The sequence below is a fragment of the Zalophus californianus genome, chromosome 13 (genome assembly GCF_009762305.2).
Source record: "Zalophus californianus isolate mZalCal1 chromosome 13, mZalCal1.pri.v2, whole genome shotgun sequence".
Taxonomy (NCBI): Eukaryota; Metazoa; Chordata; class Mammalia; order Carnivora; family Otariidae; genus Zalophus; species Zalophus californianus.
Genome location: NC_045607.1, coordinates 4,188,014 through 4,210,134, shown reverse-complemented (window position 1 = coordinate 4,210,134; position 22,121 = coordinate 4,188,014). Strand labels below are relative to the sequence as shown.

The 22,121-nt window shown below is 46.4% G+C and overlaps 1 protein-coding gene across 3 annotated transcripts in view; it reads left to right on the top strand.

The window, feature by feature from the left end:
- The window catches only part of CFAP77 (cilia and flagella associated protein 77), a 126,098-nt gene that overhangs the window by 1,930 nt on the left and 102,047 nt on the right, over positions 1-22,121 (top strand). The gene's annotated exons all lie outside the window — the stretch shown is intronic.

Below are 22,121 nucleotides of genomic sequence, written 5' to 3'. Positions count from 1 at the left end.
AAGAGCGCGAAACTCTCTGCCCTTAGGGGGCTCGCAGGCACGAAGGAGGGAGGGAGCTGCGGTTTCTTAACTAGATCGCCTTCCCATATATTGCACGCTCCCTCCCTTCAGAGGTTTCGGGACTGGTGATCACCCAACAATGGCGTGGCATCGCCACACCTTCCCGGGGCCACAGGAAGAGTCAAGTTGAGGTTTGGCTCTCGGGGAGCAAGTTTGGTCTGGGAGCAAGTTTGTCTTGTGCCACTGGAGGGCAGTGTGCTTTCAAAAATGCACGCAGTTCCCGGTGCCAGACGTGCAAGGCCCCGCTGGTAACCATGGATTCGGTAAAAATGTATTTGAACGCCAGGAGCTCATCAGAGCCCAGAGGTTTTTGCTGTTGTTTTGTGGGGTTTTTTTGTTTTGTTTTGTTTTTGTTTTTGTTTGGTTCAGGGAACCGGGGCTTTCTTAACATTGTGCTAGAATTAGCTGAGTTGACTACTCTTATGAAAACATGCACTCTATCCTGTTGCCTTCCCCAAACTTTGTTCCTGGCACTGGCTTATCACACTAGCACTCTTCCATTCGATGTGCTCCTTTTCTTAGCACGCCCCCCCCCCCCACCAAGTGGAACAAGGTCCTTTATTAATATCTAGGTGAGAAGAGCCACTCTCAGCCGACAGATGGGACAGATGGGGCTCACCATTCTGGGATCGAGGGGAGAATCAAGTCCTTCACCTCTGATCGGCCGCCGCTTTAGTGTTAGGTCATTGCATTCACTCAGGCAGGTACTAGAGGGCCAGTTCCATTCTACTTACATATAAAATAAGCCGCATTATGGAGTTATTCGTATTCTCCCCAGTAAATTAGCAGCATGGGATGCCCACCCCAAGCTATATAAGTTTGACCTTTGAACGATGTGGATTTGATCTTATGCTGGCCCATTTATATGCACATTTAAAAAAATAAATACTGTACTGCAGTACTGTAAATGTTTTTTCTCTTTGATTTTCTTTTGTTGTTGTTTTATTATATTTAAGAAATTTTAATTTAAATTCAATTAATTAACATATAATGTATATTGGTTTCAGAGGTAGAGGTCAGTGATTCATCAGTGTTATATAATGCCAGTGCTCATTACATCATGTGCCCTCCTTAATGTCCATCTTCTTTGATTTTCTTAATAACATAATTTTTCCCTCTCGCTTACTTTATTGTAAGAATACAGTGTATAGATAACAAATATGTGTTAACTGACTGTTGGCTATAAGGCTTCTGCTCAACAGTAGGCTGATAGTAGTTAAGTTTGGGGGGAGTAAAGAGTTATAGTGGTGGGGTACTTGGCTGGCTCAGTCAGTAGAGCATGTGACTCTTGATCTTGGGGTGGTGAGTCCAAGCCCCACGCTGGGCGTAGAGCTTACTTAAAAAAAAGTTATAGTGGAGTTTCAAGTAGTTGGGAGTCAGCACCCCTAACCCTCTGCCTTGTCCAGGGGTCAACTGTCTTTACATATACACACACATATACATACGTACATACCGATAGGTATATGCATATGTGTACACATGCGTGTATTACACATACACGTACATTTTATATTTACAAGTACACACATACACACACATGCATATATGTATACTATATAAGTAATATACACGTATGAGTGAAAACCTCCCCTCTTTCCTGTTGCTCATCCTATATATCAAGAAGGACAATATTTGGCCTCTGGATGGCACTAGCTGAACAGCTTCCAGAATGAATTCAATTCCCCAATTCCTGAACCTGCACTTCAGGGTTGGAAGATGTGCAGATGACTGACCCACAGCCGGGAGGGGGGGTTCTGTCTTCAAGGCATGAGAAGAAGAGCAGGACCGCCCTGGCCAAGTGGTGAGCCAACCTGAGCAGCAGGGGGCCGCTTTCAGGCACACTCTGGTGATGGTGCCTAGCTCTTCTCGGGTCAGGGACAGCTAGCCTTTCCTCCTTACTTTCCTCCCTCCAGTTCTTGATGGGCTCTAAGCTCCTTTCTGTAGCAGTTAAGATTATGTTCCCATTTCAATATTTACCACCGCTACAAGATTTTCTACCAAAACCTGGCCTAACTAAAAGCTGCAGAGACATTGAGAGCAAGACAGAGCCTTGACTGTTACCTTTTCCAGACCCCTCCTTACAGATGGGTACACTGAGGCCATCTGTCGTGGGCTCTTTGCACAAGGTTGTGCCAGAGCCTGGGTCAGAAGCTACGTTCACTGGCTCACAGCCCAGCATTGTTTTCCCACTCCAAACAGCTTCCTGTATTTAAATGAAATTTAAATTATGAAAGCACTTTGGGATTTTCGGCTTTAAAGCAAAAAAGATTGGAAAGCATTCAAGATTGTGGAGCCTTTAAAAATTATTTTTTTAATATGTTGTTGGGATTCTGTTGATGCTCATCTTGTGGATTTCTTCACTGTGGTATCCTGGGGCACAAGCCCACGTTTCCAGACCCCCATGTGCGTGTGCACCTTCTCGTGTGTGGCAGAGGTGGGAGTGCCCTCTCCCAAGGATGTCTTTAAGAGGATGTGGATGAAGTATATTTTGGTCTTGTCTAAGTCTGAACCTGAAGGTTGCATCTATATGGAAAAATCTACCACCCTAGAAATAGTCATTGATTCCACCCTATGGTGGTGGGGGGGGGTTGTTGCTCAAATTGTTTTCTCCAGTGAAGAAGATCAGGATTTGTTTAATTTAAAATGCAGACACACCGTCTGAACAAACCCAACACTGCTATTTCACACCCATGGAATTTACCAGGACGTATACACATCAGTTACTCAAGAATGTGTCTGCAAGATGCCACACAGTAACCAAGTGAAAAGTGAAAACCTCAGACATCCAAGCAGGTATTTTATCTACAAATGCTCAACAACTCCTTGCCTCATTTAAAATCAAGCCCACTGGTTATTAGTGGGACTGATCAGATCAACTGGGTGTTTAATGTGGCTGCAAAAAGAGGTAAATATTTTCCATTAGAAAGGGCTTCTACTCTATTGTATAAAGTGACGTGCAGTTAGCCAGTTTTCCTTCAAATGTGACTCTCTGGGAAGAATATAAAATTAGAGAAAGGACCAAGCTTCTTTCTGCTTGATTCCCATTCCCTCAGAATTCTGTGACTCAACATAGGATCCTGCTACAATAGCCTTCAAGGCTCCTTCAAAGAAGCTGTCAGGATGCACCCTGCCTGCCATCGAAACTCAGCTGATATCCTGTCAATACAATTATAGGGGAGAGACTGCCTGGTTTGCTCCCCTGACAGCCTTGAATCCTCCGTCACCCTGGAGAGGCAGGCAATGTACAGGGGTGGAATTTATTGAATCGAGCACCCTTAGAAAGTGCACATGATCATGGCACCCAATTTTTTTTTTCATAATTTATTACTGACTTTGTTTTTCTGTGGGGGTTTGTGTCACTAAGAAATGCATGCATTTGTGAAATAGAGTTGTAAAATCACATCATTTGGGGCTGGAAGGAGGCTTACAGACATCCAGTCCATTTTTTTTTTTTTTTTTTTGAGGATGTTAAGGCCCAGGGAGAGGAAGAGACTCATCCAAGGTGCCCTTTGACTTGGTCACAGAAGTGGGATGAGATTCATGTCTCCTGACTTCCAGCCCCGTGCTCTTCTGGTCACATTATGTAACCAATTAATTAATGACAACCCAGATTGGTTACTTCTATACGGCAGGCAGTCGAAAAATGTTCACAAAGGAATCTGATTCCAATATCATTTTCCTCAACATTCCTTCCAATGTGAGCTCTACTAATTTCCCGGGATTTGTGGACAGCCAAGAAGTGTTTATTGAATGGTTTCTATGTGCCCAGCACCATCCTAAGCTCTCTTGGGCGGTGGGGGTGGGGGATGCATAGGAACAAGCTCAGATCTCGGCCCTCACCCTGCCCACAAGCCACAAGGAGGTTAACTGTTTGGCTGGGGAGACGGAGCGTGTATGTATATATTGCTTAGCACAGCACCTGCCTTAAAGCAAGCTCTCAGGAAATTAGCTCTTACTGTTGCACACAAACACACACATAGGCACCCACATGCATAATAGGATAAGCAATGCCATGGGGTCACTCCTTGCAAGTTTCAAGGGCAGTGCACCAGCCAGAGGGTCCAGATTTAGGGGAAGGAAGGCCTGAGCAGGACTCCATGTGCTTTATGAAGGAACAGACCTGGAACTGGACCTTGAAGTGTGGAGAGTTAGATTCTGATCAGGGGCGGACTAGGAAAACTCAGCCCTCTGGGGCCAAATGATTTCATCCTTCTTATATCCTAAGTGTTCAAAAGTTTCCACCTCAAATGGAGTTCTGGTTTTTCGAGACTAGGTGCCGCTGCTGGGATCATTATCATCACGAGGAAGCATTTATTTAGAGCCAGTGTGTGCAAATTGGATGCTCTACAAAATTAGGCAACCACACCATGCCCACTAATGGCTTAGCGTCCCTAATAAATCTTGATGCTGGTGAACATAAATGCCTCGAGACAAACGCAAAGAAGGCAGGCAGACAAACACACAGTTGTACAAATATCCCAGCGTGGGTCAGTATTTTTATTACGTTTGAGTAAAATCTGAAAATGTTACACTCGGTTTTATCTGTTGAAGAGAATATACCTCTGATTGCTCAGATCCTTCTACGTTCCATTACGATGTAAAGGAGAAAATAAAATGTTACGAGGGGGATGAAGGACTGAGCTGCCCATTCTAAGGGCCCCTCTCGACTAGCCAGTAGGTAGGGTTCATTTCTCCAGGGAAAGCCATGGGTTTCTCTCTCTCTTGGTCCTTTGTACATTTTCCTTCTTTTTAAATCAAAGCCTCCCCCTTTCTGGTGCCCAGTCACACCGTTTGGGGAGCAGGGGCTGAAGCAGTGAACTAATCTTGCTCAGCCTCCGGCCCTTTCAGAAAGCCAAATTGCTCCCTCATAGGCTTTTCACCAGCCCTGGAGTGGATGCCCCAATGGAGGAGCCCACCTTCCTCCGTCCCTCTGGAGAAGGGGTGCTTTGGCTCTGAAATGTTAATGCAAATAAACCCTTGGAATTGGGGTTCCTCTGGTGTGAACCCATCCACCTTCTGATTATGTGGCTCTCAGAACACTGCAACGTGGTGGGAAGGCCAAGTCCCTCAGGAAGAGTTCTGAATCCACGGTGAGCAAGTCAGCAGTCGCTTCCAGCACCTTCCAGAATCTTCCAGGCTCAAGTGTTGTTCATTGTATAATTCAGGCAGCTTCTCCTTTATTTGAAAGACAAGGGTGTTCTTGATTTACAACTGGTCCTGTGGACAAAATTTCCAATCCCTGTTTTCTATTGGAGTGGTTTTCAAGCTGTTCGGTGGTCTCCAGAAGGACTGGGATTCCCCATAAAATGTCTTGGCCACACTGTTCTTGAGAAAATGTATCTTTAACTGTTCAAAAAGTGTAATGAAAAGGAAGCTCAGTTAAATGTGTTCTATATGAAATGCTTGCACTGGGGACCACCAATTCATTAGCAATGAAGTTGACTAGTTCGGGGGCTATCAGTTCTGTGTTTGTGCTGGAACTACAGTGGATATGTCACAGACAGGGAAGATTGTAACCAAGCACAGATCATGCTGGACTCTCAGGCTGGACAAATCCATTCGTGCGGGACGGTGTGCACAGCTCTGCCATGGCCCCTGGGAACTGGGCTCTGTTCAAACTCAGACCCATTGCTCCTGCTTCAGAACCTTCTGGCTGGTCAGGCCAAAGCAAGTGGATGCACAACACAGTCTCAATCACACTGTGTTGTGGTTGGTTTTAGCGTATATTGTAAATGTTGTGTGCTTCTTGTCCGACTTTTGTATTTGTAAAAAAAAAAAAAAAAATGAGAGCATTTGTTGTCATTGGTAACAATTCAACTCTTCATGAAATTGCTCCTTGACTCTCCTTTCAAGCTCCTGAGTCAATGAAGACTGTTAACACAATTCCGGGCTGTAGATTTTGTTCTCCTACAATCACACACACAGACAAATGTAGTCATAACCAGGCAGATATGCCACACCCCAGACGGCAGCCTTGGGATCCAGGCAGATCCAAGGGTGAGCTCTGTCTCAGCCACTTTCTTGGGAACGTTCCTTACCTTTGAGCCTCAGTTTCCTGTCTGTAAAATGGGTGATAGTAGCTGACAGTGAGAGGACAGGTATGCTGGGCGCAGGCGTGCCCACTTTTGTTACTTTTCCATTATTCCGATATTTGTGTTCCTTCGTGTTCTCATCCATCAACTTTTAAGTACATGTTGTAAATCCGAACTTATAAAATAAATTTATGAGACAAATCTGCCCAAGTGCTGCTTTGTTTCTACTTCGTGCTCTTGTTGAAAATAGTGCGGCCCACAGATGGCAGCCACACTTGCCATGGTGAGAATTTCGTAGTGTATATAATTGTCAAATCACTATGTTGTACGCCTGAAACCGATATATTTTACGTCAACTCTACTTCCATAAAAGAAAAATACCGTCATCCACCTCGTCCTCAAGTTTCTTGCAATTGTGCACCCTGGCGCTGGTGAGTGCGCCCTGGCTGAGGGTAAGAACAATCTGGTTTCTAGCTCTCTCGAGGGTCCTTGGGCAAGTGGCTTAAGTTCTGAGCCTCAGTTTCCTTCTCTGTAAAGTATGGGTGCTGATACCTACCTTGTCGACTTGTCAAGGATGCAACGAAGAGTGATTTAAATGAGATGCTATCTTACGGAACACACAGTGACCTTCTGGAATCAGACCAGGGCTTCTCAACTGAGGCAGGAGGTGCTTCTGCTCCCCAAGGAACATCTGGTCATGTTTAGAGGCCTTCTTGGTTATCACCACTGGGCTGGGAGTGCTATGGGCATCGAGTGGGCAAAAGTCAGTGATGCTGCTCAGCATCCTCCCCTGCACCTCCAACCCCCACAGCAGGGAAGCATCTGGTCCCAAATGTCAACAGTGCTGAGGGTGAAGAACCCTGAATCAGAGACTGAACCACCTGGAGAATTCACGGTGAGCTCCCGCACGGTCCAAGGGCTTTTGAAACCCAATACAAAGACTGTAGAAATGAGACTGTTCTATTATAATTGTTTCTCTCTCCCTTGTTTGCCTTTGTTTCCCCTCCCACACATTTTATGGCAATTTTATTTTAGTTATTCATTTATTTTGGAGAGAGGGAGTGGAGAGCATGAGCGGGGGGGGAGGAAGGGTGGACAGAGGGAGAGGGAGAGAGAGAATCTTAAGTAGGCTCCACGCCAAGTGTGGAGCTGGATGTGGGGCTCGATCTTACAACTCTGAGATCATGACCTGAGCTGAAATCAAGAGTTGGATGCTCAACCAACTGAGCCACCCAGGTGCCCCATTTTATGACAATTTTAAATCCCCCTCCCCTTTCCCTCAGTGATAGCTTCCAAAAGTTTGCCTGGCTTTTGTCTGGGGGCCTGTCTATCTCCAGCTTTACCCATGGTAGTTAAAAAAAAATAAAAAGCATTTCCAAAAATCCATGCAGTATGGCTCAGTAATTCATCAGATAAACTAATTGGCATGGGGGCCGGTTTGTTGAGCAACCATGGACTACCACACAAGCTTTGTTTCCCTGGTGCACCACCTTCCTAGGGTTTTGGTTTGGTTGGGTTTTTCTCAGCATAAACTCATCTAGGATTTTATTTTATTTTATTTTTTTTTAAAGATTTTTATTTATTTATTTGAGAGAGAGAATGAGAGAGATAGACAGCACGAGAGGGAAGAGGGTCAGAGGGAGAAGCAGACTCCCCACAGAGCAGGGAGCCCGACATGGGACTCGATCCCGGGACTCCAGGATCATGACCCGAGCCGAAGGCAGTTGCTCAACCAACTGAGCCACCCAGGCACCCTCATCTAGGATTTTAAACAGAATTGATCTGGTACACCAGAAATTAAGCTCAGGGTGGGCCAGAGCCCCGTCATAGCATAGCCCTTATGCCTCATTGTGGCACGAAGTACAGCGTTTCAGGGAAGCAAATAAATGTGCTTTATAAAGAAAACAGCTGTATTTTTCCATCCAATAATTTAAAGGCACGTCAGCGTTTGGTCAAGAAACTGACTCACAGGGGGTCAATGAGCAGAGGGGTCAACATGCATACCACGTGGGGTGGTGGGGACAGCCGCCAGTCAAAACCATTGTAGAAAACACATAATGAGCCCAAGAGAAGGACTTTTGACCTTTTATACGAACCAAACTATACATATCTGGAAGACCAATGAACCCAGAAGCATACATGACACATTTCTTTGCCTGGATCAAAATCTTTTGTGTTGGTCCAGAGGAATGAAAGTGGAGATTCAGAAAGTCTTGGATTCCAGGGTCTGGCATCAGTGAAAGGCCACGCCTTGGTCATGTGGCCCAGCATCACGTCGAAGCGCCATGGTACCAGAGAAAAAAGCCCTAGTGAGCTCGGATGCCACAGCCCCCCCACAGCAGTGGGGCCGCCCAACAAGACATTGAGAGGTGACCGTTTTAAAAAATGTTATTGTTAAGTCATCTCTACACCCAATGTGGGGCTTGAACCTACAATCCTGAGATCAAGAGTCGCCTCTGCTCCACCAACTGAACCAACCAGGCACCCCAAGAGAGGGGATCTTTAGGCTATCACATTTCAGTTGAGGGGATTAGAAAATTTGCTGGCAACTTTGTCAGGCAACCTAACTGGACAGTAGTGAGTTTGTCTTGCCACATTCAAATGCCATCTTAATGTTCCCATTATGTAGGAATTGCATTCATCTCCCCCTTCTGCCCCCAGTGGGTCTTTCAAGACAGAGACGTTGGCTTGCTTATTTATTGGTTTGTTTGCTCGTTTATTGGCTTATTTTTTAGTGTGTATCTGAGACTGTTAACAGGCCCATCAATCACTGAGCAAAAATTTAGTAAGCCCCTACTGTGTGCAGGGCGCTGGTGAAAACGTAAGAAGTTTGAGGATTTGTTTCCAAGAAGTTTATGGTCTGGTGAGGGGTGAACCAGATTTTGCACACCACAACCCATAATAAAAGTTACTAAAGGCAAAGGAGAGGTGAGGGTGAGGTGAGCCATATATCAGAGCTTGTGCATCTGGGCCGGGGCTGTGGGCCAGGCTGGGCGCTGGGGCGTGCCGGGACAGGAGGGGGGACCCGGAACGGGGCTGGCCTGAGCAAAGGCACAGAGTCTGGAAATGGGCAAGGTGTCTTCGTTAAGAACGAACAACTGTAGGATCCTGTGTTCAGTATGAGGAAAGAAGCAGGAGATACCTTCATTTACTCGATGCTTGAATTGAGAGACACTTTTGAGCACCTACAGTGCACCAGGCTCAGAGCTAGGCACCCAGGATGTGGGGTAAACTGACCTGGAGATAGGCGATGCCCTCCAAGAGCTTATAATCTAGTAAGCAGAAACAGCCAGAAAAACAAACAGCTAAGTGGGACCCATGCAGGGACAGCCATCCTCTGGATGGGATCCTGGCTCAGTGCTGAGGGCAGCACCTGGGTGGGGGGAGGCAAGGGAATGTCTCAGGCTTGAGTGGTTGGAGCCGAATCGTCACACAAAGGTTGGTAAGTGTGTGTAGGGAGCTGGGGGCTAGGAGAGGTGGGCCCAGGTTTTGTATGGCCTGCAGCTGATGCCCTTTTGAGATCCCTCTTTAAGGAACAGATAAATAGTGTTGGAAATTACGTCCAAGGCCTTGGATGGGGCCACGTGCAAGGAAGCAACCCTGAAGCTAAAGTTTCATTAACTTTAGGGTAAATCCAACTTTGATGGTGGGGTGGGTGGGGGGTGTGTGTGCAGCTTTCTAGGAAAAGGCGTGGCGTGTTGAAAGGGGCCCTGGGGGAAGAATGTGCAGACGACCAGATCTGAGAGTCCTTGGTTCTGGTTACGGGTCATGCATTCATTCTGTAAGCACTGCACCAGGCACACCAGCCCCAGGACCACGGTGACGAACTCTCAGTCTCTTGTTGACCCTGAAACCTTGGGAGGGTCTCAGCCTCGGTCCTACACGCCTGAGTGGCTTCTCCTCTGAGATTACCCTAAGCTGACCTTTCATTTGCTTATTTGACCATTTGCAAAATGTTTATGGATGGGCGGGTAGGTGCCAGTCCATAGCTGGGCCTTGAGGGTACCTTGGTGGGGCAGGAGAGCCTTCATTTCTGTCTATGGGCAGCTTGCAAGACCTGCTGAAGACAGACAATAAGGCAACTATCCCAGACCTATGGAGAAGCATCGCAGGGGAGGCGAGGGCGCTAAAGGGGGTCAACCAGGAGGCTAGGGGAGGTCTACTCTGAGGACGTGACATTGTAGCCCGACCTTCAGAACTGGGTAGAGGCTGTCAGTTAAGAGGTGCTGGGGGCAGAGTGTGCGTGTATTCATGGGTGGGCCATCAGTGGAGACCGTTCCAGGCAAAATAAAGAGGTTTAGTGCCTCCACGGCAAGGAGGCAGTTGGAACTGCAGTGAAGTGTCAGGGGAGAAGTCCTGAAGGGAGCTGGGCAGGGAGTGAGGCCAGATCTGGCAGGGCCTCCAGTCAGGCCGTGAGACCTGTGGGGGCCAAAGTGAGTGGATAAACGGGGCAGAGCACAGAGGGCTGAGAGTCCACAGCGGGGCCGCGGTGTCAGCTCCCCTCTCCCTGCACTAAGGGGGACACAGGCCAAACAGGGGTGGAACCCTGCTGGGGTGCTGTGGTTTGACTGGAGGAAGCCAGGGGGCTCCCTCCGCTATCCTCTGAGTCCCCTACCAGGCCTCGGTGTGGCCGCGACTGACGGGGCTGGTGGCTGGGGTTAGCGACTGCGATTTGTTTACTTTCTGCAAATTAAGAAGCCCCCCCTCCCCCCAGTCTGTCAGGCTCCGGAATTTCCACGAGCCCTTGGAGGGAACCTGCTGGAGGGCTACCAAGGGTCCCCCAGGGGCGAGTGCCTGGGCTTCGCGGCTGCCTCCGAAAGCTTTATAAACTGTCACTGAAGATTTTGCTCACTTTGGAGGCACCCAGTGGGCATACATTTGAGGTTTGAGCAAGTCTTTTAAAAACTCCCCTTCTAAGAGGAAAGCGTCTGTCCGGCGTTTCTGAAAGCTCCATCTTTTCTTAGGCAGCCACTTGCTTCTTTCCACGGATCCTCCCTGAGTCTCCTGGCAGGATTGCTCGTGGGCCTGACCCCGCTGGAGCGGGAGTGGGAGGACGCTGAGCCCTTGGGGTCTGGGTTCCCAGGAAGCTCCTGGCCTGCAGCCACATTTGGCCAGCAGTGACCCCCCCCCCCGCTTCCACGGTGCCAGCTGACAGCAGGCCCCCTCCACAGAGCCCTTCTCAGGCACCATCTTCTCGAAGTCTCTGCAACAGTCCTAAGAGATGGGAATGCTGGCCTTCCATTTTACAGATGGGGACTTAAAGAGGTCACACACGTTGCCCATGATCATCCAGCCAATGCAGAGGAGGTGCCGGGCTTTGAGCCCGGGCTCTGACTCCGCCACGGCCCGTGGTCATAACCACTGCACAGATCAGAACTTGGTGGCCATGGACGGCAACTTTTTGTTGGGTACCTACCAAGTGCCAGCCTCCTGCAGACAGGATCTCAACTCTGCAAGGTCATCTTTGGAGCTCAGAAAGACTCAGGAGCATGCCCAAGGTCATGCAGAGGGTCAATGGCAGAGGAGGGGCTGGTGCCGTGGCCTTGTGAGTCCACAGCTTGTCATGGTCCTTCTATGTTGTGCTGCATTGTCCATTACCCGGGAGGAAGAATCCAGTTCATCTTCGTCATCAAAATCTACATAGATCCAGGGGCACCTGAGTGGCTCAGTGGGCTAAGTGTTTGCCTTTGGCTCAGGTCATGATCTCAGGCTCCTAGGATAGAGCTCCACATGGGGCTCCCTGCTCAGTGGGGAGCCTGCTTCTCTCTCTCTCTCTCTCAAATAAATAAATAAAAATCTTTAAAAAAAAAATCTACGGAGATCTGAAGGGTCCAACCTCACCCCGAAGTGTGCTTGCTGTTCTCGAGGAGCGTGTAGTCTAGTTGGAGGGACCTGCACACACCTAGAAGTGGCTGCAAGAGGCTGAAATCAGGAGGGGCCAGGGGGGTGGCCCCCAGACGCAGAAGGCTGTTAACAGAGTTAGTTAGGAAGAGGAGAGGGGTCCCCAGCCTGGAGCGGCCTCAGGACTGAGCAGCACTCAGTGGGGCTGAGATGAGGGGAAAGTCATTTTAGATGTAGGAAATGGCCAGGCGAGGTGAGAAATGGGACTCCCTGAGCTTGAGTGTGTTTGGAAGGGAAAGTCTGGAGCAAGCTAATGTGAGGAAGGACAGAGACGGTCAGAGACTGCACTTTGGCGTGAACGCATGGTTTCAAGAAGAGGCAAGCCCGAAGAGGAAAGACGCGTGGATACCTTGCTTGGCACAGAAGTCTGGAGTTTAGGTTATTCTAAACGTGCACACCTACCTGCTAGCAGGCTGGGGGACAACTGGCATCCAGGCTGACCAGAACCCCGCCTCCCCCTTTCAAAGGGAAGGAAGGCGCCCCCTCCTCTGCTCCCCACCCATCACCCCGTCCCCTCCCCGCCTCCCTAATCGGGGAGAGCAAATTGTTATCAGATTAGCGCCCGCAATGAAAAGCACAGTCCTGCGCCCTCACCCTCCCAGTTAGTTAGCATTTAGATAGACTGGGACAGGGGCCCACACAATAGGCAATCAAAGCCCTCTAGGACGGCGGGAGGGATTAATTTTCTTTAACCAACAGGCCTGATCTGGCCTAACTCATTACCTTGCCTTGTCAGTGTGGATGTTAGATTCGATTGAAGATTATACCATTTAGGTCTGTCTCTTGTTTTCCACTGAAACCGGGTTGGGGGGGGGGGGTTACTATTGAGTTGCACATGCTCGCGTAGCCCGCCGTCAATACTCAGCGGCCTGAGGTTCTAATTCTGCTTCATTTAAACTTCATCAACTTTTCCAATCAAGTGGAAGGATCCGAAATGGGCTCTGTGAGCAGAAAGGCCCCGCTTCCCTTTGTCAGATAATTTATTCTGTTTTCTCTTCCCTCCCAGCCTTGCTCTCTTTCTCTCTCCCAGCCTCGCTCCATTTCTCTCTCCCCCCTCCTCACCCCGGTGCTGAAATGAGATTACAGTATTTAAATGACTATGATAATCAATCTAGGGACCCGGAGCTGAGATTGAGGTTAATTATTCTTAGCAGAACAAAGAAGCGTGATGCCTTTGGGGACGCAGAGGTGCAATCTGGGTTTCTTGCCTGTGTTTTCTTTCCCCTGAAATTGCAGTTTTAGGAGTCTTTTCTTGTTCCTAACTAGGCGCCGAGTGTGATTCTGAGCGTCGGCAGCCCCTAAGAGAGCAGAAATGTAATTTTGAGCTGATAAACAGCTAACGGCCTTCAATCAACAATTTTAATAGGAAAAAAAAAGTCACTTATATGGTATGAGTACAGATCTAATGAAAGGGTGATCATTTACCTTATTTATTTTTAAACACGCTAGGAATAATTTCCCACTGTGTTAGAACTAGTAATTACAGCTGCACGGTGCACCCGTAAACTTTTGAATGAGGAGCCTTGTCACTCAGGTGGTCTTCTCCGTGGCAGCTTTTGCTGCTATAAAAGTTGAAATTTTGTCATGTTTTGGCTAATTGGAAACAGGGTCATTATAGCATTGAAACTCTACATGAAAGTGACTTGTTCAATTGTTACCTGAAGCATTCACAAGGTGGGCAGTCATCCTGCTGGTGCCTACCCCCCCACTCCAGCTTCTAAAACAGAGAGAATCAAAAATATGTATATTTCTTTGTCTCCCTCTGCTATCTTGTCAGAGCTGTTTTACATGCTGCCACCCAATGTTATCTTTTATTTGTGTCAGGAGAAAGGATTTGACAAGTTCAGTATACAATGTTCATTTGGCAAGGCAAATTTTTCATACCAATTTTGAGTAGGAAATGAAACTATCTTTCAACGGAATGAGCAACATCATTTTTGGACAGACTTATTATGAGAGAGAGGATTGCAGAACTTTATTTCCTCGCACGATCCTGAAAAGTCGAATCCATTTTTTTCGAAAGGAGGATTCGGTTTCCACACGCCACCCTAGTTGGGGGAAATAAGAAAGGCCCGTTAATGTCTTCAAAGAGGGATGCTTACTCTTATATTCCCCTCGCTGCTCCCCACAAGTTATTAACAGGCTGGAATAAATTGCTCATCTTCTATATTATAACGACTTTGTTTCAGGCCCTTTAAACTGTGGGTGAGTCCCTGACAGTTCTCTGCATTTGCAAAACAAAATATTTAATAACCACCATTGTAGGAAAGAGCAGCAAAGACCATAAACAATCCGATTTGTGAAGAGTGAAGGCCCCCCCACCTCCCCATCCACCTGCCATCACTGTTTACCTAAAAAAGAAGACTCTCTCACCCTCTGTGCTACCAAATTCATTTGGGGCAGTGGTTTATGGTGACATTTTTCTTTCTTAAAGCAAATATTGACTCACCGTGGGGAAATTAAAACTCCATTAGGCATTGCTACATTGTACAGCAGGGCTGCATTACCACAGCCAAGCTACTATTAATTGGTTTCTTCCTCAGGAATAATTCAGGGAGGGCCAAGGCAAAGGGGAAAGAGAAGATGGATCGGAACCATAATTTCTTAAAATGACACCCATCTAAATCAGCCCAGGTGATCATTATGGGGTTATTAATCTAAATATAAAGAAGATGCCACCTAATAACATAATGAATTTATCAGTGCAAAAAGCCCGCAGCCGAGTTATTTCCAGGCTGGGGAGAATACATTTTAAGCCGCACTTGGGCCAGTCTCTGCCAGGTTTGGGCAACTCAGGACTGCCTTCCCCGGGCACGAGCAGCCTGATTCCCCTATTTGGCTGTAAGAGGTTTTTCTTTCCTGAGATAAGATTCCCCTTCTAGCCCATTCATTGCTTCCTTCCCAATGCGAATGTGCTGCTTTTCTGCAGCCACCCATTCTCTCTCTGGCCCCCAGCTCTCCCTGTGCTGCCCCACCCCATGCCCCTGCCCCATCAGGACTGCTCTGGTCGTTCTTGGGGCTGGTGATTTTGCCCTCTGCTTGAGTTGGCTAGGGCTGCTGTAACAAATGACCTCAATGTGGGTGGTGGTTATTTATTGCCGCCCAGGCCCAGAAGCTAGAAGTCCAAGATCAAGGTGTTGGCAGGGCTGGCTCCTTCTGAGGGCTGGGAGAGAAGGATGTACGGCAAGCCTCCCTCTCTGGCTTGTAGATGGCCGTGTCCATATTCACATGGCATTCTCCCTGCGTATGTATTTATGTCCATATTTCCCCTTTTTATAAGGACACCAGTCCTATTGCATTGGGGGCCCACTCTACTCCATTATCACCTCATCCTCATGAATTACCTTTGAAATGACCCTATGGCCAGATCAGGTCACACGTTGAGGTACTTGGGGTTAGGACATTGACAGGTGACTGCTTTGGGCTTGGGTCCTGGTCCTTAGTCCATGAGTTGTGGTAAGGATAATGGGGCTACCTGTAGGGAGGCATCCTCCATGTTGGACTTGAGGCTGCCGTCCCGATGAGGGCTGTGGATGCGGCAAACATTTAGAGCTCCACGGTTCCCCTCCATGGGGTGTGGACCACTCATAGGATAAGCAATCACATATGTTCTTGTGCCATCTACGGTACTTTTGCCTTGTTGGTATTTAATGCTTAAGCATAACTAACTTGGGTCACCAACCAACCACAAAATACTCTTGGAGGGCAGATTCCACAGAATGCTCGTTTTTATCTTCCACAGATCTATTTATCCATCTAACCATCCATGCATCTGCTTACCCATCCATCCATGCATTCATCCATCTTCTGTTTTAAGCAACAAATACCTTAGTTTACTGAATTTCCAATATATGTGCCTGGCACTGGGCTAGGCATTAGAGAAAGATTGATGAACAAAATTTGACATGATCATTACTCTCTGAAGCCTTCCAGTCTAATTGGGCAGATGAGCATTAATCAAAACATCATGAATAAGCGTGAGATTTCAAGTGTGGTGAGAGCCAAGGAGGAGAAGCTTCTGGGGCATCCGGGGGGCTTCACGTGGGCAGGGGGCCACGGAAGTCTACTTGGATAAAATGAAGACTGAGCTGGGATTTGAATTAACCAGGGGAAGAATGTGTGTGTATGGGACAGGTTTGGGGGGGGGTGAAGGGGAAAGACAAGGGCATTCCAGCCACGTAGGGGAGCATGTGCAAAGAGCCTGTGGTGGAGAGAGTATGGGGATTCAAGGCACTGAAATAAGGCCAGAGTGGCTGGGACGTGGGGATGGGAGAGAATGGTGTGAGGCAGGGATCATGCAGATCCTTAGCAGAGGCCACTCAGGGAGTTTGACCTGTAGCCCAAGAGTAACAGAAGTCAGTGAAGTCCCTTAAGCAGGGGTTAGGACTGGCTGCAGAGGGACACAGTCAGATTGGCATTGGAAAGATCCTCTGGCTACAGAGCATAGATTGGGGTGCCCAGGGCGGCCGTGAGGAGATAGATTAGGGGGCTTATGGAGTAATGCAGGAGGGAGAGAGGCTGAGCCAACTTGATTGCTCCAAAAGCAAGCATCTCAGTCCCTGACTGTTGCCCCAGAGCCACTCCCCTTTTCTGTGTGTTTGATCTGGTCCAGGCATTTTCCTGCAAACTCCCTGGCCCCATAGCAGGCCTCTCCTACACAGAGTTCTAGTGGTCATTTCCTCTGGTTTTGCCTTTCTATATGTCTGGTCCTGTCTGATCTGGATCATTTGGAAATTTCTCAAAGTTTCTGGTTCACTGATGGAGCGCTTTCTTGTCTTCTTACACTATATTGGACTTTTTCCTTTTGAAAAATACTTTCTTTTTTTTTTTTTCATGGTATTTTGGGAGGGTGCGAAGGTAGACATCTGTCCTCAGTTCACCATTTTGAGCCAATCTCCTCATTTCTCCTTCCTAAGATTTTGCAAGCATTACATCTCATGATGTGCTACTAGGAGCATTCCAAATCATAGCCTAAGGATAATTATGTTGATCTTAAAAAAAAAAAAAAGTTTTAGAAGTGACCTTAGCATCTACCTATAAGTTAAATATAACAAAGAATGTTTCCATTTTTTCCCAATGACTAGAGCTACCCTATGAACTGGAAACCACTTCCTCGTGATCTGAAGAAAAACCCTTCTGTCCTAACTCTTCCTACCAGACTGCTAAGGTACTAGAAAATCTCAACAGAATCCCTCCTCTTATTTGAGGCAGCTGGGACTTCCGTGGATATGTCCAGGGGGGAGACACCATATTAAGCCATTTTACACAACAGAACACTTGCTCCTCCTCTGGTCATGGTGAGTAAGCTCCTCTCAGACCAACCCTCCCAGAGGGAACATCTAATAAACTCTGGATAAGATTTAAAACACCAACCAACCAACCAACCAACCCCCTCCCAAAAAAAACCCAACTACCCGAAGGCTCTGGGAAGGGAACGAACATAGGTGGATGCAGAAGCCAGAAGAAGATGCTGACCCATGGAAGAAGAGAAAAGCAGGAAGTGCTTCTCCCATTTGGTAAATGGTTTTTAGTGAAATGCCAGGCTACCATCAGTGCTGCACACAGTGTCTAGAATTTGGATAGAAACCTGTGGTTCTATCCAACCTGTGGTTGAAGAACCCGAAGATGGAGTCTGAGCAAACCACAGTCACTAGGGAAATGAAGAAAGAATCCAGGAAAAGAGAGAACCAGAGAAGAGAAGTCCAAATTCAGTATATAACTCTGCCTAAGTCTCTGTAAGGTCCCTGAACCACATACGGGTGGGACAGACTTTTTAAAAAAGTGTCAACCAAGGCTAAAATAAGTGAACTTGGATTTGGGCTGCTGCCCTTCACAGAAGACAGAATTTTTAGTTTGAGTTCAATCAAGTTAGCCACTTGTAAACAAAACGAAACAGAACAAAAAATTCCTAGGAGGATATTAACCTAATGCAGAGTCACAATGTCTAGAGTATATTTCAAAGTACTTAACACACAGAAAATAGGAAAACATGACTCACTGTCAAGTGAAAAGACACTTAATTGAGACAAACCTCATAGATTGCTCATATTTGGAATTTATAGTCAAGAATTTGAAGTGGTAATTATAAACTATGCTCAAGATGTAGAGGAAAATATGTTCATAATACATGAAAAGATAGGAAGAAAGAACCAACAAGAACCAAATGGAAACTATAGAAGTGAAAATATCTGAAACAAAAAAAAATTCACTGAATGAGCTCAACATCAGAGTCTCGATAACAGAAGAGTCAGTGAACTTGACCGTATCAGTAGAAATGATCCAACTGGGGGAATAGAGAAAACAGATGGAAAAAAGCAGGCAGATCCTCAGGGACCTATGAGACTATATCAAAAGGTCTAACGTAATGTGTAATTGAAGAAATAATGATCACAACTTCCCCAGATTTTATACAAAGACATACATTTATAGATTATAACTTCAGGTTTCTTTTTTAAAGTATTTTTTTAAAAATAAGAAAACCACACCTATGCCAATATAGTCAAATTGCTAAGAACCAGAGAAAATCTTGAAATCAGACAGAGAAAAAAAACACATTGCCTACAAGGGAATAGGAATCAAAAAAACCACTGACTTCCTATCAGAACAAAGAGTCCAGTAACAGAGACCCTTAGCCTGGGTTCGTTTATTAGAATTTCTAGTTCTTTTAAAAGAAAATCAGGGAGCAAGACATAATACAGGTGAGCCTGAATTTAGCTGAGGGGGGAAAGGTGATATAAGGAAGGAAGGTGTGTTTGTGGGGACAGAGTGGATGAGATCCTTAAGCAACAGGTGCACAGAGAATCTGAGGATATGAAGACTGCCTGGCTCTGAATCCACATTTGAGAAACACTGTCAGCCGCACCCATCTTGCTGGCAGCCCGTCCTACCCATGCCATGAGCTTTAAAACGTGGACCTATCTGCCTCCTGACCCTCCTTCTGCACTTTCCTCCACATGGCCTCAGGGAACTGATTTTACCTCCTCAAATCTCAGTTCCCTGTCTGTAAAAAAGGGGTATCATAGCCTTTCCTGGACCCTACCCCCTGCTCGAGTTGTTTTAATGTGCCTACCTCTTTGCCTCTGTAATAGCCCCGTGTAATTGCTCTTAGCATACGTATTATAATGTCTGTTCTTGTGGGTTTCTTGTGGGCAGGAACCAGGCCTCATTCATCTTTTTATCCCCAGTGGCCTGCAGTACCTTGGTATAAAGTAGGTGCCTCAATAAAGTTTTGTCGAATGAGTGAATACATAAATAAATACCTGGAGACTGTTTCCCCTAGTAAATTGTAACTTGGCATTTCTATGGACGTCTAAATTTATTTTTCAATTCAAACTTTAGGTGCTTTCATTTTAAGATTTAAAGACAGGGTGTTCTCCAGAAGGAGCACAAAGCTTTGTGTGCAGGTGGGTGACAGCTGTGAGGCCCGCAGTTCGACCCTGTAGAGAAGCAAAATATCTATGCACAGAACTTTGTATCATTATAACACAATAAAGATTTTATTTTATTTTTTTAAGTTATCTCTACATCCAATGCGGGGCTCGCACTCACGACCAGCAGAGCTCAAGAGTCACATGCTCTACCAATGAGTCAGCCAGGCACCCCTCATTGAAACACAATTAATGTCAACAGCTGAGTGTGTTTTCAAAACCCCAAGTGCCTAAGAGCAGAGGAAATGGCATATGGGAACTTGTTGGGGGCTTGGGAGATTGTTTCTGGTCTGCCTTTCAATTTGAGCATTTAACAAGTAAATTCCAAATGGGGACATGGGAGCCTGGTCCCACTGTCCAGATGCACGTTCTGCCTGGGCAGCCAGAGCACAAAGGGAAAAAAGAGGGAACACATGCCAGTCCCAAACTAGAAAGGGCTTTTCTGTGACGGGATATTGAGCTGTTTGATAAATCCCAATATTACGCTTGAATTATACTTGAATGCTTAGAAAAAGAGCATTGTTCAAAGACACTTAGCATGGACTGGGGTGGATCCCTTTTCTTCTGCCGCCTTCTGAGGTGGTTTTGTGGGCTGTAATGACTTGTATTGTATTTATAAGCTGACAGGGTAATCCTGAGAACAGCAGGAGGGGAAGCAACCCAAGCAAGACTTCTCAACCCTGCTAATTAAAAAAATCCTTCCTCCCCCCAGCAGAGGCTAATGAGACAGAAAGGGAGTGGGCTAATGAAAATGTCACCATGAGATTGCCCACTTATTTTATTTATTTACTTAATGCTGTAACTTCCTTTTGGGGGTTCTGAGAGAGAGACGTTTTCAAAAACTTGCTAGAAGGCCCTTCTTATTCATCACCACTCTGCATAGCATGAGCTGTTACCAAGCATATCTTTAGAGGTAGGAGATTTTATCTCCAGTTGTCAATAATAACAATATTCTAAGAAGAGGGGTCTGCCTGTGTTCACTTCGAGCAGAAGAAAATGAAAGGAATCTGAATCCCCTTTTCAAAGTATCTTCCCCCAAATCCAAGAGGCCAGTTTGCTTATGAGAGCCTTTGGGCCCCCCAGCGCTGGTGGCCAGTCAAGGTGAAGGACGGGTCACTGACACTGAGTGGTGTTTGGTGAGACAAGTGTACTGTGCTCTAAACAGACTTAACCTTGATCCCATCAGCGTTTGGCTCTGCCACGATGGCGAGAATTCAACTCATATGTTATTTAACAGAGCCCAGCGCGACCTGACCCTTCAATACCAGGAAGGCACCCCAGCGTCTTCCACCTTCATTTTGGACCCTTAAGTTCTTGATGATTTCAGCTAATGATTTCATTGGCACCCACTGTCCAACCAGATCAGTGGAAGGAAGGAAGGAAGGAAGGAAGGAAGGAAGGAAGGAAGGAAGGAAGGAAGGAAGGAAGGATGGAAGGAAGGAAGGGTTCAACTTGGTGTAGATCAGCTAAGTGGGATTTTTATGCTGGTGAGTCTGAGTTTTTGTTGCCGGAGGGTATTCGCACAACAGGGTACTTGTGCTGTGAGCTCAGTGTCATAGTCCCTCAGGAGCAGATGCTTATTACCCCGGAGAATTGAAGGAACCCAGAGAAGAGACTCTGGTTATGGATTTGGTAGGTATATTCATTTCCATGGCTGCCATAACAAACCATCAAAAACTGGATGGCTTGAAAACCATGAATATATTCCCCTCACAGTTTCAGCGAGCATGAGTCTGAAATCAAGGTGTCACCTTGAGAATCTCTGAGAATCCTTCTTGCATGCTTCAGCTTCTGGGGGGCTCCAGGCGTCCCCTGGACTGAATCACACCCCTCACTGCCTCAGTGGTCACATGGTCATCTCCTCTGTTGGGTCTTCTGCTTGTTCTTTCTTATAAGGGACACTTTTCACTGAATTTGGGGCCCACGTGGATAATTCAGGGTGATCTCGAGATATCTCAAGATCCTTAATTACATCTGCAAAGACCCTTTTTCCAATAAGGTCACACTTGAAGGTTCTGGGGATGCATCTTTTTGGGGGCTGCATTTTAACCCGCCATGGTGGGATTGGGCCAAATAAAGCTGAGTTAGTCATTTGATCCCAGTTAAATTAAATGAGCATTTCCGACCCTTGCTTCAAGAAAGAATTTATTCCTACCTGTTTTTCCATGGGTTTGAAGGTACATACAGAGTGACTTTTATAAAAAGAACCTTCAGAAAAGAATACAATTTATTTATTTATTTATTTTAAAGATTTTATTATTTATTTGAGAGAGAGAGAGAACAGCATGAGAGGGGAGAAGGTCAGAGGGAGAAAGCAGGCTCCCCGCTGAGCGGGAGCCTGATGCGGGACTCGATCCCAGGACTCCGGGATCATGACCTGAGCCGAAGGCAGTCGCTTAACCAACTGAGCCACCCAGGCGCCCCAAGAATACAATTTTTAAAGACTTTTCCCATTGACCATTCTACCCTTCTATATTTAAAGTTGCAGATTTTAATGCTGTAGCAATTAAAAGCGATACTTACGAAGACTTCAAACAATGGGAAAAATGTTCATGACACAATGGTAAGTGGGGGGAAAGCAGAACATAAAATTCTACCTCTGGTTTGGTCACAGGTTTGTAAAAATTATCTTTGTCCATGAACAGAGCCTGCAAGGGAACTCTGAAAAATGAAAACAGTAACAATATACATAGGGGATAGA